The sequence below is a fragment of the Carlito syrichta genome, unplaced genomic scaffold (assembly GCF_000164805.1).
Source record: "Carlito syrichta isolate Samal-C Ts95f unplaced genomic scaffold, Tarsius_syrichta-2.0.1 Scaffold290861, whole genome shotgun sequence".
Taxonomy (NCBI): domain Eukaryota; kingdom Metazoa; phylum Chordata; class Mammalia; order Primates; family Tarsiidae; genus Carlito; species Carlito syrichta.
The window spans coordinates 1-14,495 of NW_007234957.1; the positions used below are offsets into that span (position 1 = coordinate 1).

The 14,495-nt window shown below is 38.4% G+C and overlaps 1 pseudogene across 1 annotated transcript; it reads left to right on the forward strand.

The window, feature by feature from the left end:
* Positions 1 to 2,313: 2,313 nt before the first annotated feature.
* On the forward strand, positions 2,314 to 4,228 carry LOC103256648 (annotated as a pseudogene). The gene is made up of 2 exons (XR_002481766.1): positions 2,314 to 3,425; positions 3,526 to 4,228. The product of XR_002481766.1 is annotated as a basic leucine zipper and W2 domain-containing protein 1-like (transcript).
* Positions 4,229 to 14,495: the final 10,267 nt, after the last annotated feature.

Below are 14,495 nucleotides of genomic sequence, written 5' to 3' on the forward strand. Positions count from 1 at the left end.
TGATTGTATTTTGTCTTTTCCTGATAGCTAATGTTGTTGAATATCTTTTCACAACATTGTTTAGATGGCAACTAATGGAGTTATCATCTCTTCATTTCATGTTACGTGTGTGTGTGTGTGTGTGGAGAGAGAGAGAGAGAGAGAGAGAGAGAGAGAGAGACGGGGTCTCACTGTGTTGCTCAGGTTGGTTTTGAAATCCTGCCCTTAAGTGATCCTCCCACCTTGGCCTTCCAGAGCACTGGAATTACAGGCACAATCTACTGTGCCTAGTCTTTTCATATCTTTTCTAATTGATTTGGTTCCTTCTTTACTGTTGAGTTCTGAGAACTCTTTTTATATTCTAGATGCAAGTCGTTTGTCAGATACATGATTCGCAAGTATTTTTTCTTACCCTTAGCTTGTCTTTTCATCCTCCTAATAAGGCCTTTGCAAACTCAAAGTTCTGTGTTTTCATGAGGTGCATTTTATCAGTTTCCTATTTTGGAACGTGCTTCTTGGTGCCAAGGTTAAGAATTCCTCACCTAGCCCTAGTTTCCAAAGATTTCTTCTGTTTGTTTTCCAAAAGTTTTATAGCTTCAGGTAAATATACTAGAAATTAGTAACAAAGATACTGGAGAAAACGATCCCTCAAAGTCTGGAAATTTAACAAAACATTAAAAAAAAACTATGGGCAAAAAAGTCACAAGGAAAACTAAATGTGTTTACTTGAGTGGAAAGAAAATTACATGTTATCTTGTTGAATGCAGATAAGACATTGCTGAGGGGAATTTGACAGTTTTATAGCACGAATCATTTATATTAGAAAAAGAAGTTTTAAATCAATGAGTAAAGCTTATGCTTTAAGAAACTAGAAAAAGACTAAAATGGGAAGTTAGTAAATGAAATAAAACAATATAATTAAGGGCAGAAATCAATTTTAAAAAAAGGTAAACACTAATGAAATAAAAGCCTTGTTCATGGGGGGAATCAGGAAAATTGATAAAAAGGAATACATCATCATCTAATAGAATTTATCCCAGAAATACAAGGTAGATTCTAACATTTCAAAATCAATCTGTTTAATTAACCATTAATAACAGATTAAAAATAAACAAAAATGATCAACTATATCAGAGGTTGGCACACTTTTTATATAAGGTCTCAGATATGGATCACATACATCTATGGATCACATACAGTTTCTGTCACATATTCATCTTCTGTTTTTTTTTTCTTAACCGTTTAAATATGTAAAAACTTTTTAGCTCACAGATTGTACAGAAACAGAATACAAGCCAGATTTGGCCATGGAACATAGCTTGCTGACCAAGGATCTAAATAGAAGCAGAAAAATCATTTGACAAAATAGCTATTTATGATTTAAAAATTCATGATATGAAATTATCATGAATATCTATTCATGAGAAAAATTCTCAGCAAACTAAGAATAATAAAAAACTTCCTCAGATAGTTGAAGGGCATTCAACATTTTCACTATGCCTTGTGGTGAAGAGGAGGGGTGGGCCATGGCTTTTTTCTTAGTGTTTGTGCAGAGTAGTGCAGGTATATATGGTGAAAATGTTTCTGTCCTGCTTGGTCGCTCATTTCCCAACACTTTGGCTGGAAAGAATGAGGTTTTCTTGGGGTCTCTCTTGTCTGTGACCATTGGCATGTCTGGTTTGCAGGCCGAGAGCCCAAGGCCTGGTGATGTAAGAAGTTAAAAAAAACAAAGCCAAAAAGCTAGAGAACTCATCATTAGCTCATTCCTGGATCTCAGGTCCCTGGCCAGTTTTCTTCTTTTCCCCACTTTTCAGAATCATCTGTTAGCTGCATTATATGTTTTGTATAGTGGGTGCTGTTTTCTTTTGGTAATAGAATAGAATATGCTTATTCCATCTTTTCAAAATCGAGGGGTTTCAGATAGCTTTTTTTTTTGAGTCGAGTTCTCACTGTTGCTCAGGTTGGTATGCAGTGGCATCATCATGGCTCACTGCAGCCTCAACCCCCTGGGCTTAGTGATCCTTCAGCCTTAGCCTCCCTAGTAGCCGGGACTGCAGGCATGTGCTACCATGCTCAGTTTCTTTTTTGTTTTTCTGTAGAGATGAGGTCTTACTCTTGAACTCCTGGGCTCAAGCAATTCTTCTGTGTTGGCCTCCCAAAGTACTGTTATTACAGGAATAAGCTGCCTTTCCTGGCTTCAGGATAGCTTTTAAAATATATATATAACTAGTTCTCACTGTCATTTGTTTTTTAAGCCAAAGGATTTTCTTTGGGCAACTTCTGTTATTTTATTAGCTTTTGAATAGTATATTAACATAAATATTTATTGCTCTTCCCCCTCCTCCGTGCGTTAGTTCCGGTCGCAAAGGAGACACTGCTGCAGTTGCCACCACATCAGGATTTCTGGCTCTCTTCTCTTTGCCTTAAATTCGGGTGTGTTTTATGAATAATCAAAAGCAGCAGAAGCCAACGCTATCAGGCCAGTGTTTTAAAATCAGAAAAAGAGATGAAAAAGAGAGGTTTGACCCTACTCAGTTTCAAGACTGTATTATTCAAGGCTTAACTGAAACTGGTACTGATTTGGAAGCAGTAGCTAAGTTTCTTGATGCTTCTGGAACAAAACTTGATTACCGCCGATATGCAGAAACTCTCTTTGACATTCTGGTGGCCGGTGGAATGCTGGCCCCAGGTGGTACACTGGCAGATGACATGATGCGTACAGATGTCTGTATGTTTGCAGCACAAGAAGACCTAGAGACCATGCAAGCATTTGCTCAGGTTTTTAACAAGTTAATCAGGCGCTACAAATACCTGGAGAAAGGTTTTGAAGATGAAGTAAAAAAACTGCTGCTGTTCTTGAAGGGTTTTTCTGAGTCAGAGAGGAACAAACTGGCTATGTTGACTGGTATTCTTCTGGCTAATGGGATACTGAATGCATCCATTCTTAACAGCCTTTACAATGAGAATCCGGTTAAAGAAGGGGGGTTTCAGCGGCTTTTGCTGTAAAGCTCTTCAAGTCATGGATAAATGAAAAAGACATCAATGCGGTAGCTGCAAGCCTTTGGAAAGTCAGCATGGACAACAGACTGATGGAACTGTCTCCTGCCAATAAGCAAAGCATTGAACACGTCACAAAGTATTTTACTGAGGCAGGCTTGAAAGAGCTTTCAGAGTATGTTCGGAATCGGCAAACTATAGGTGCACGGAAGGAGCTCCAGAAAGAGCTTCAGGAACAGATGTCCCGCGGGTATCCGTTCAAGGATATAATTTTATATGTCAAGGCGGAAATGAAAAAAACAACATCCCGGAACCGGTGGTCATTGGAACCATCTGGTCAAGTGTCATGAGCACTGTGGAGTGGAACAAAAAAGAGGCGCTTGTAGCAGAGCCAGCCGTCAAGCACTTGACGCAATACAGCCCTCTACTTGCTGCCTTTACTACTCAAGGTCAGTCTGAGCTGACTGTTACTGAAGATTCAGGAGTATTGCTATGACAACATTCACTTCATGAAAGCCTTCCAGAAGATAGTGGTGCTTTTTTATAAAGCTGAGGTCCTGAGTGAAGAGCCCATTCTGAAGTGGTATAAGGATGCGCATGTTGCAAAAGGGAAAAGCGTCTTCCTTGAGCAAATGAAAAAGTTTGTAGAGTGGCTCAGAAATGCCGAAGAGAAATCTGGGTCCGAAGCTGAAGAGGGTGACTGAATTTTGAAACTGCACCCTCAGTAAAGCAAACAGGAGTTGTAGATACAATGTCATGTCTCATGTGTCCTGGTTCTTACAACTTCCTACCTCCCTATATCAAGCATGGATATAAGGGCTTTCATGGCAGATTTTATTTGAACTATTTCCATGGTTACTGGAGATGTTGGATTTAGTTTCTGAAACCATGTTCGAAGTAGCTACAGGAGCTATAGATTTGAATCTAATGTTGCATTCGTCTTTCAGTTATCTTCTACCTCCTGTATTTTCTACTGTAATAATGTAATTTAAGGCCTTCCACAATGAACAGTTCACTTTATTCCCTGGGTTTTCTATAAACAGTTTTCAAGATATGATTTGGTTAAAAATAATTTGTTAAAAAAATTCTGTTTGCAAATTAAACTTTATAAGTATCCAAAGTCTCAAAAGGCAATGATTTGTGTGATAATATGGTCGGCCTAGAGCCCTCCTCATCAATGAAAAACTCATCAGCAGTCATTGGATTCATTCCTGTGAATCCTGAGTATTTGGGCCATTACTTGCATATTAACATTTTCTTGCATTTCTTACCCCAGATGTCCTTGCTTGCTCTCTGGTTTCCATTCTTAGTGAAGCCAGAAGTGTGGGAAATCATATGTGCAGTGGCAGTGGGAAGAGCTGAGCTTTTTCCCCCACTGAGAGCCTTTTGCATTCACTTTGTATCTTTCCAGCAAAACAAATGGGTATTCTTTACAAGTACAACCATTTGAAAATGTATCTTAGAAAAGTCTTGTCATTTAGAGTATTTTTCGCTCAGGATACACATGGATTGATAGAAAAGGAACTTGTAAAGGAGTTCGAGTAAAGTAAATGACCATACTAAATACGAAACCCAGTAAAAATTGAAAATTTTAACAGCATGTTCTCACTGGGAATCTAGATACGATTTAGATTGCCATTGGCTTGGAGTATTTGTCATGAAGGATGAAGTGCAGTGATAAATACACAATCCCACTTGGTCGTACTGGCCTGGCTTTGTCCTGTGAACGTGTTCAGTGATGACTCAAGAATCTTGCTATTAACGTACCGTAGTTGCTATTTTTTAATTGCCATGAGCCAAATATTTCTTCTATACAAGTGATCATTTATTTTTAATGGCTGCCTTTTAGTTTTCATCTTTCCTTTCTTGCTGCTACCCATCTAGGTATATAGTCTTTAGGAGGGAAAAATGTAGCCACATTTTTTAATGGAAAGACTTTGTGTCAAAAGTGAGCATTTTGAAGGTTTATTTGGTGAAAGAAACTAGCCTGAAATAAGGTCACCAGAGACTGAGTGGAAACTGCTGCTTTTGAAGGTACCATTCTTTGGAAGCAAGAGTTTCGTGTTTAAAAGTTAATCTTGAGGGAATAACATGTAATATAATTTGAAATAAAAGTATAATGAACTTAAGAAGAACATTATAACATAAAATTGTGAATGGGGGGAATTTGTTAAATGAATAACTTTGATAAAGTTTTCATGCACATGCAAAATGTATTCACTAGATTTCTACCTAGTAACCTGCTTTTACTTTGCAATTTGTAGCCCTCAAAAGACTTTAAAAAAAATAAAGTCCATCCTTACAAAAAAAAAAATTTATTGTTAAAATTTCACTTTAGTTTTGAGCAGCTCTTTTTAGTCTTATCAAGTTTTCAGCCTGTATGGATGTAAATTGCTTCCATGTTTTTTCTGAGTACCCGATAAGGGCTGGTTACATGGATTGTCAACTCTATTTTTCTTTTTTTGTTGTTGTTTCTCAGGCTGGAGTGCAGTGGCAAGATCATGGCTCACTGCAGAATTGACCTCCTCTGCTCATGCCATCCTTCCACCTCGGCCTCCCAAGTGGTTGGGACTACAGGCACATACCACCAGGCCCAACTAATTTTTACATTTTTTTTTTTTTTGTAAAAACAAGGTCTCACTGTGTTGTCTAGGCTGGTCTCGAGATCCTGGGCCCGAGCAATCCTCTTGCCTTGGCCTTCCAAGGCCAAGGATTACAGGCATGCTGGCATTATAGCTGAGCCACCGTTCCTGGGCTGTCAACTCATTTTTTTTTTTTTTTTTTGAGTTAGAGTCTCACTCTGTCGCCCAGAGTCCCGGCCACCAAGCCTCAATCTGCTGGGCTCCAGCGATCCTTCCACCTCAGCATTCCAAGTAGCTGGAACTACAGGTGCGTGCTAATTTTTGATTTATTGTAGAGATGAGGTCTCTCCAAGTTGCCCAGGCAGGTCTCGATCCCGCGGGCTCAGGCAATCCGCTCACCTCAGCCTCCCAAAGTGCTGGGATTACAGACTGAGCCACCGAACCTGGCTGTCAACTCATTTTTTTAAGCTCCAATGATTTATTCTGCTTTATTTAAAATTTTTTAAGGAAGAAATATTTGAGAGTTTATGTTGGAACATAGAGATTGTGAGCTGGAAAGCACAGTTTGAATTAGGCTAGATTTAATTTCTTGATTATTACCCATCCTCGTGTTTTTTAGACCCTTGGGAATAGTTGATATTCTTTTTCTCTGCCTGGAGACTTACAAGATTGCTGCTATAGCTCTGAAAGCTTAGTGTCTGTGCTGTCTGTAAAATTAATAAGGTAAAATAATATATAGTGTATGGATTTGTGAATAATGTCTTGACTGTGTTAATATTTGCCTTCTGTCCTGCAAAGAGAGTTTAATAATAAAAAAGAGATTTCAGACCAAGAGAAATTATACCAAGATGTTTGCAGTTGGATGGTGGAATTTGAAAGATTATTAACATTTTAATTGTTTTTTAGTTGTCTTTGGTAAGCATAAACTTTGAAATATCAAAAGAAATATGTGTTTACATCTCTTAACATTTTATTTAAGGATAATGCCTTAAAAACCAGTATTTTTTTCCCCACATCTTTTTATTGCTCAAAGGTGGGAAAGGTTTTTATTCCTGGACTGCCAGCTCCTTCTCTGACGATGTCCAACACAATCCCTCACCCCAGCACTCCACTCGACGGCGTCAGTACTCCTAAGCCTCTTAGTAAACTCCTTGGGTCATTGGAAGAGGAATTAGGTATTGTCAAAATTTAACACCGTTTCTAAAAAGTTTGGGCAGATACTAGTTCTTTCTGTGGTTAACTTAATTTTAGTTAATACTTTTAGAATAAATTGTTTCAAACCCACATGATTAAGTTGACATACATCTACTTCCCTTGTGATGTGTGTGGTGCTTTTTGAAGGTACTGGAATGATGAAAATGGCTAATTCTTTTCCATCTAGGGACTCTTATAGTTTACTTGGGTGAATTGATGTACTGTCTGCATAAGAAATTATAATTTAAGGTAGACTTAAGACTTACAGCGAGGAACAGATAATACCATGGTGGACTGACTGATGGGAAGACACATCCTGATGGTATGATATTGCACAGTCAAAGCCTCATTTCTGGGAGGCACATCAGACTTGGTTTGGACCTTGAGGATAAATAGAGTATCTGTAAAGAGACATTCAGGGCAAGGAGGAATCACAAAAGAACAGGCAAGCAGACCAGAGAATGAAGAATTTCTTTTATAGTCTTGGCTGGGCACAGTGGTTGAAGCCTATAATCCCAGCACTTTGGGAGGCCGAGGTGAGGGGATTGCCTGAGCCTATGGGTTTGAGGACAGCCTGGACAATTTGGTGAGATCTCATCTCTACAATTAATCAAAAAATTAGCTGGGCATGGTATCGTGTGCCCATAGTTCCAGCTACTTGAAAGGCTGAGGCGGGAGGATCACCTGAGCCCAGCAGGTTCACGCTGGGGTGGCTGTGAGCATGCCACTGCAAGCCAGCCTGGGCGATGGAGTGAAACTCCAACTAAAAAATAAAAAAAATAGAATTAGTTACAGTCTTGCTCTGTTGCCCAGGCTGGAGTGTAGTGGTGTGATCATGGTTTACTGCAACCTCCAAACTCCTTGTCTTAAACAATGTTCCTGCCATAGCCTCCCAAGTGGCTGGAATTTTGGGCATGAGCCACCACATGCAGCAGAACTTATTTTTAAATGCATATTGTTCCTTTATCTCCTAGCACATAAGTAATAACTCAATATGTCTGTGGAGTGAATACTTTAAAAAGTAGAAGTATTTGTTGAATGAGGCAATACAGAGAGTGGAATAACAATAGCAACAACAACTTTTTGAGCATTTTTTATGTGCTAGTCGCTGATCTAAGTGCTTTATCAGTATTAATTGTGGCTTTAGAGCATATTTATTGAGAAGATACTATCATCCTTGTTTTACAAATGCAGTGGAGGACACTTGACTAAAATCATATAGCTAATAAGTGGTTAGAGTTGGGATTTATACTCTTACTAATGTGTTCTTAAAGGAAGAAAGGATGTAAAGGTGGTTTTCTTCTGAATGTAGCTGCCAGGACATACAAGCTTTTGAGGAAGGAGTTGTGTGCATTAGGATCTGTGTTTTAGAGAGGTGTACCTTAGGATTAAAGATAAAGAGACCAGCTAGACTCCAGGTGTGATTGTCTGTGTCAATATCAGAGGTATAAAGAGGGTCTGAGCAAGACAGTATGAGTGGAAAGGAGAGTGACGTGAGAGACCTTGAGAGGTGGAAATGACAGAGTTTGTCAGCTGACTGGTTTTACGCTGCTGTGCTGGGGAGAGGTAATGTGGAGCAAGTGCCCATACTTAACAAGGATAAAAGTGGTCTGTATTTAAAGCATGTCTGAATATAGGTGTTTAGGGACAGTTCATAGGGAAGATTAGTGCTGGCGGTTAATTGTCAGGGCTCCGATTATGTTTTTACACATGTACAACATTGAACTTTTTCCCTTCAAGGCAGCATACTTGTAGAACATTCAAAAGAGGAACTGGAGACTGGGTGCGGTGGTTCATGCCTATAATCCCAGCACTTTGGGAGGCCCAGGTGAGAGGATTGCCTAAGCTTTGGGGGTTCGAGACCAGCCTGGGCAACTTGGCGAGACCTCATCTCTACAATCAATCAAGAAAAATTAGCTGGGCCTGGTGGTGTACACCTATAGTTCCAGTTACTTGGAAGACTAAGTCCAGCAGGCCGAGGCTGCTGTGGCTGTGAGTGTGCCACTGCACTCCGCCCCAGGTGAGAGTGAGACTCCAACTCAAAAAGAAAAAAAAAAAGGTGGGGGAGGGGGAACTGGAGAAGTATCAGGGTGTTTCATGATTTGGAAGAATTTCTTTTATAATGGAAAACGATTTCCAACTTTATAAGAATTTCATAAACCCAGAAGCAGTTAGTGCCATTTTGCTGACTGCAAGGTCACAGGGAGATAATGGTCTAAGACACTGATGGCTTTCCCACTTCTCTGGCTGATTATGCTACTGTACATACAACCAGGACCAGTGGAGCTGAATTTTTCCTGACAACTTTTGAAGTAGAAGCTGGCATCCGAGAGATAGATCTTAGGATTGATTGGCTGACAGTGTTGACAAAATACTTATTTAGAGATGGTCTACAAATTGAAGGAGTACAAAAAGAGTCAGTAGTCATGACTGAAGATTTAAAATTTGAGATAGTAACTAAGATAATTTAAAATTTTTGTTTTCATATCTACAGTTAATCAAATAAATGCTGTTCTTACATTTTTGAATAAATATTTGCCTATAGGGAAATACTGCTAAATACTGATCTCATTTTTTTTTTTGCTTTAGTGCTCTTCTTTCTCCCTGAGCCCTTAGTGCCTTGCCTGCCTCAAATCACAGCTTATGCCTGTATCCCTGTAAGGTTGCTAAAAGTCCTGCTGACTTCTCTTCGCCTTAGCTGTGGCCTTCCCTGCATATCGTCAGCCTTTCCATATGTTTCTTCACCTCCACAACTTGCTAATGTCCAGGGCAGGAAAAGCAGGATAAGAATGTTGTCCTGGGCAACCCCCTTGGGCCCCCTCCCACTCTGGGAGCTTTTCTGTCCTCTCAAATCCTGCTTTCAAAAAAAAGAATGTTCTCCCCCAGTTCCTTTTCTCCGATATCTTGGCCCCTGAAGTCTGTGTTGTGTTCACAGCATTCCAGTGCTGACAATCAGATGTTTTTGCTTTTATCTGCCTTTCTAGTTGTTTTTTGTGAGGACCTTGGTTTGCTGTAAGGTATTTCATTGTAGCTGGAGCAGAATTTTTTTTTTTGAGAGATGGAGTCTCACTCTGATGCCCAGACTGGTATGATCATAACTCACTGCAGACTAAAACTCTGGACTCAAGTGATGTTCTTGCCTTCTGAGTAGCTGGGACTGCAGGTATGTGCCACCACTTCTAACCTGGAGCAGAATACTTTTGAATCACTACATATAATTATTAGTTATACCATATGCAGAAAAGCAATTGCTTAGTTTCTTTATTGTTAATTTATCAGAAAGTAATTCATTTTGTTGTATTTATTACTTCTTACAGGTTGTTTTATTGTCCCCAGTTCCAGAACTGAGGGATTCTTCAGAACTTAATGATTCTCTCTATAATGAGGATTGTACTTTTCAACAGCTTGGAACTTATATTCATTGTATCAGAGATCCTGTCCATAACAGAGTAACTCTGGTAAGTGTATTTTTAAAACATTAGGTAGCTTTCCAAGAGATGTACTCCATTTCAGACTTTTCAGAATCCAGAATTTTGTCTGAAAAATACAAACATTTCTCATGATTTTAGAAATCTGTTGTAAGTTTTTTTTTTTACAACTTTAGTTTTGACAGTAATTCTGCTTAAATTTTCTGAAGTTTATATATTATTCAACTTTTATTAAAAATAAAAGCTTATTCAGTCAATTCAATTGTATATTGACATGATTTTTTGATCTTTCATTAAGTCACTTTCTTTTGATGATGGTGACTCTTACTGTCTGAATAAAAACTAAACACTTTTAGCCGGGCTTGGTAGCTCAGCCTGTAATCCCATGCTTTAGGAGGCTGAGGTGAGTGGATTGCCTGAGCCTGTGGGTTCGAGACCCACCTGGGAAACTTGGTGAGACCTCATCTCTACAATAAATCAAAAAATTAGCCGGGCGTATTAGCGCACGCCTATAGTTCCAGCTACTTGTAAGGCTGAGGTGGAAGGATCGCCGGAGCCCAGCAGTCGAGGCTGTGGTGGCCAGGAGCGTGCCCACTGCTCTCCAGTCTGGGTGACAGAATGAGACTCCAACTGAAAAAAAAAAAAAAAACTAACTAAATAGTTTTTATTAAAACAAGCGTTTTTAAAAATATTTTTCAAGTAATTATATTTGCAGTTTTTGGAAGTTGGATCTGTTTACTTGTTTGAAAATAATGTGTTTCATTTATTTTGTTGATTTTTGCTCTGACAGCCAAACAATCTTGTAAAGCATCAGCTATTTTTAAGACACTCAAAGAGTTAGAATGCACAAATTCTGTTTCTTGTCTCATTTATTTCTATTCTTTTCACTAGGAATGAGTAATGGCTCCATGGTCAGGATCACTATTCCTGAAATCACCACCTCTGAGCTAGGTATTATTGAGAGTCAGGTCTCACTTCTGTGTGCTCTCAGTTTGAAAATTTAAGATTTGGAGTAGTTGTGATTTACATGAATAATTGGAATTTTAAAGATTATTTTGTCATTTTTGAAGTCATTGGGTCAAGTTTTTTGCTTTGCAGAAAAACTTTAAAGAGCTAGGGAGTGCTTTGTGATGTTTATGTGTGCTCTAAGGTTAGAATGTAGTTGAAGGATGTGCTAATTCTGTTTCTCTGAGATTCTTATGTTGAAAAATATCGCATGGTGATGAATCTTGCAAGAAAATCCAGGAAACGGGAAGCCTAAGCAACTAAGTTATTTCTTGGCATATTTAATGATGTTTTTAATCTTAAATTTAATTTTTCAATTTTTAGATAAATTGTGAAATTAATAGAATTGCCTTAGTTGAACAAAACTTAGTATTATAGTCTAAACATAATCGAAAGTATTTTAATAAATGCTGGATTCTGCTTGAATTATCAGCAAAATGGAATTTAGAAGTTACTAAGGGAGAATATTTCTGAATATAGAATAGTAAACAGATGTTAAAAGTATGAGTTTGCCAACAATTGTATGTTAAGAAAAGAATGCTGGCTAGCTATGTTGTCTCACACCTGTAGTCCCAGTACTTAGGGAGGCTGAGGTGGGAGAATTGCTTGAGGCCAGGAGCTTGAGACTAGCCTGGGCAATAGAGTGAGATCCCATCTTTACAAAAAATAAAAATAATTAGCTGGGTGTGTGTGTAATCACAGCTGCTTGGAGGGCTGAGGTGGGAGGATTGCTTGAGCCTAGGAGCTTGAGGTTACAGTGAGCCATGATTATTCCATTGCACTCTAGCCTGGGCAATAGAGCAAGACCCTATCTATTTGAAAAAAAGAAAAAAGGAAAGGAATGCCTGTATGACATCTCTTCTCTTGGTTTCAAAATCAACTGCCAAAGCAAGGCATTGGCACATTGTAGACTAGCATGACTTTTTCATTTTAAGAATTTCCTTTCATTGATTAAAAGGTATTTCAAGTTGATGTATGTATTTCTGAAAGATCTTTTGTTAGTAATCGCAAGGCTAAATTCCTAGAAGTATTATAAGCCTAAACAAAATATATAAAAACAAATAATAATGAGGGAAATAAAAATAAAACCTTACGCGTTTATAGCCAAACAGAAGTCACGTAGTTCATGAACGTAAGTTTATGAACGTTTCTTATAGGGGGTTTCTCACACCCACTTGCAGCATTGGGTTTACATTTACTTTGAATTCAGCTGTATCATACTTGGTTATTTGGTGTTTTTATAGGCATTGACATTTTCCTCCAATCACTGTGTGTGTGTGTGTGTGCATGTAGCAAATTGATGAGAAAAAGGATATATTGCTGAGCAGGGGCCCAGTGACAGTGGGACGAGAGAAGAATCCTTTAAAGAGAGGACATGTGAATGCAAACACATTGCATTTGAGATCATTTGCTACTAAAAGCACACCAAGAGTCTTCACAGCAGTAGTTCTGGCCACTTTTTTGAGGGGCTCACTGTATGAGAGTGTAGTACTGTTAACTGATGTTCATACTAATGACTTTGAGCCATTAAGAATAGTATAATGCTGTGGTATTTACTTTGTTTAAGGCAGGGAAAGCGTGTAAAACATTTTAAAAAATAAATGTTATCAGAAGTAATTAAAAGTTATAAAGCTTTGGTTACAGGAGTGTTCACTCATTTAGAACATCTTGTAATGCTAAGCATTGCGATTAGTGGATGCAAGTATTGAATGTTATATATCTACTGAAGTATTTAAGCAATATTTTTTTATAAATTTGTAAACATAGAAGCTATTGCTGTAAAGCCTTATTTCTTACCATCTTCCCTCAGAAACATTCTTATAGGCCCTTATTAGATTATTTACAAAGTTAACAGTGTAGTGCTTTCAGTGTTGGTGATTCTCTTTTAGCTGTGTACATCATTCCCAGGACAACCTTGCCTGGGTCACTTTGAAGAAGTCACTCTAGCTTACACTTACCTTTGTTCAGGTAACTCAGCTGTCCTGTCTGTACATTTTAGCCTTGTACTAGCAAATCCTTATTTTATTATGAAAGGAAAATTTGAAAAATGAATGAATTATGAAGAAAATAATTATCACTACCTTTTTGATATTGCCTTCTAAATAAAAGTATCAATGAAAATTTTTCATATCATTAACTGTTGTTTTTTTTTAAGTTTATTTATTTATTTTTGAGTTGGAGTCTCGCTCTGTCACCCAGACTGGAGTGCAGTGGCCGCTCCTGGTCACCGCAGCCTCGACCTGCTGGGCTCTGGTGATCCTTACGCCTCAGCCTTTCAAGTAGCTGGAACTACAGGCATGCGCTACTACGCCTGGCTAATTTTTTGATTTATTGTAGAGATGAGGTCTCGCCAAGTTGCCCAGGCAGATCTCGAACCTGCGGGCTTAGGCAATCCACTTACCTCAGCCTCCCAAGCGTGGGATTACAGGCTGAGCCATCGAACCCGGCTTGGTTCAGTTATTTCTTTTTATTTTTTTTGATTTATTGTAGAGATGATGTCTCATCAAGTTGCCCAGGCGAGTCTCAAACCCGTAGGCTCAGGCAATCCACTCACCTCAGCCTCCCAAAGCACGGGATGATAGCCTGAGCCACCAAGCCTGTCTTCATTAACTGTTTTTAAAAACCCCTTATTTTATGATTTAATCATAATCATAATTAATCATTAGCTAATAATCATGCATCATTGAATTTGGTTTTATTATGAATAATTTGCAAACATTCTTTTCACACAAGTCTTTAACTACATCTCTAGTCATTTCTCAAGAATTGCATCTTAAAAGAGGTATTACTGGGTCAAGTAATGTTTGGAAAGGGTTTCCAATTGACATTCTTACTAGCTTTTAAAATTTCCGTTTTACCACATGATTACTTGTGGTATGGTGAACTTTTACCAACTTTGGGAGAAATTTAAAGGATCTTATTTAAAGGATCTTTGGGAGAAATTTAAAGGATCTTATTTCTGTATGAGTAAATGGGAGTGGTGTTTTCAAATTTAAAGGATCTTATTTCTGTATGAGTAAATGGGAGTGGTGTTTTCAAATTCTCATTGGTTGTTTATAGCTTGTATTTTTAAAATTTGCATTTCATGTCCTTTGCCTGTGTTGCAGTCTCTTCTGACAGCCTCTCTGGTGAAGTCAGGTCATGCTAGTCATGTCTGTTCTGCATCCTCCAGTAGCTTCCCATCTCTCTCAGAGTAAAAGCCTTAGGTCTACAAGATACCATGTGACTCAACCCTCTTTTACCTTTCTGGTCTTATTTCTTTCAAGGCATTGCACGTGTTATCACAGCCTCATTGACCTCTAACCTATTC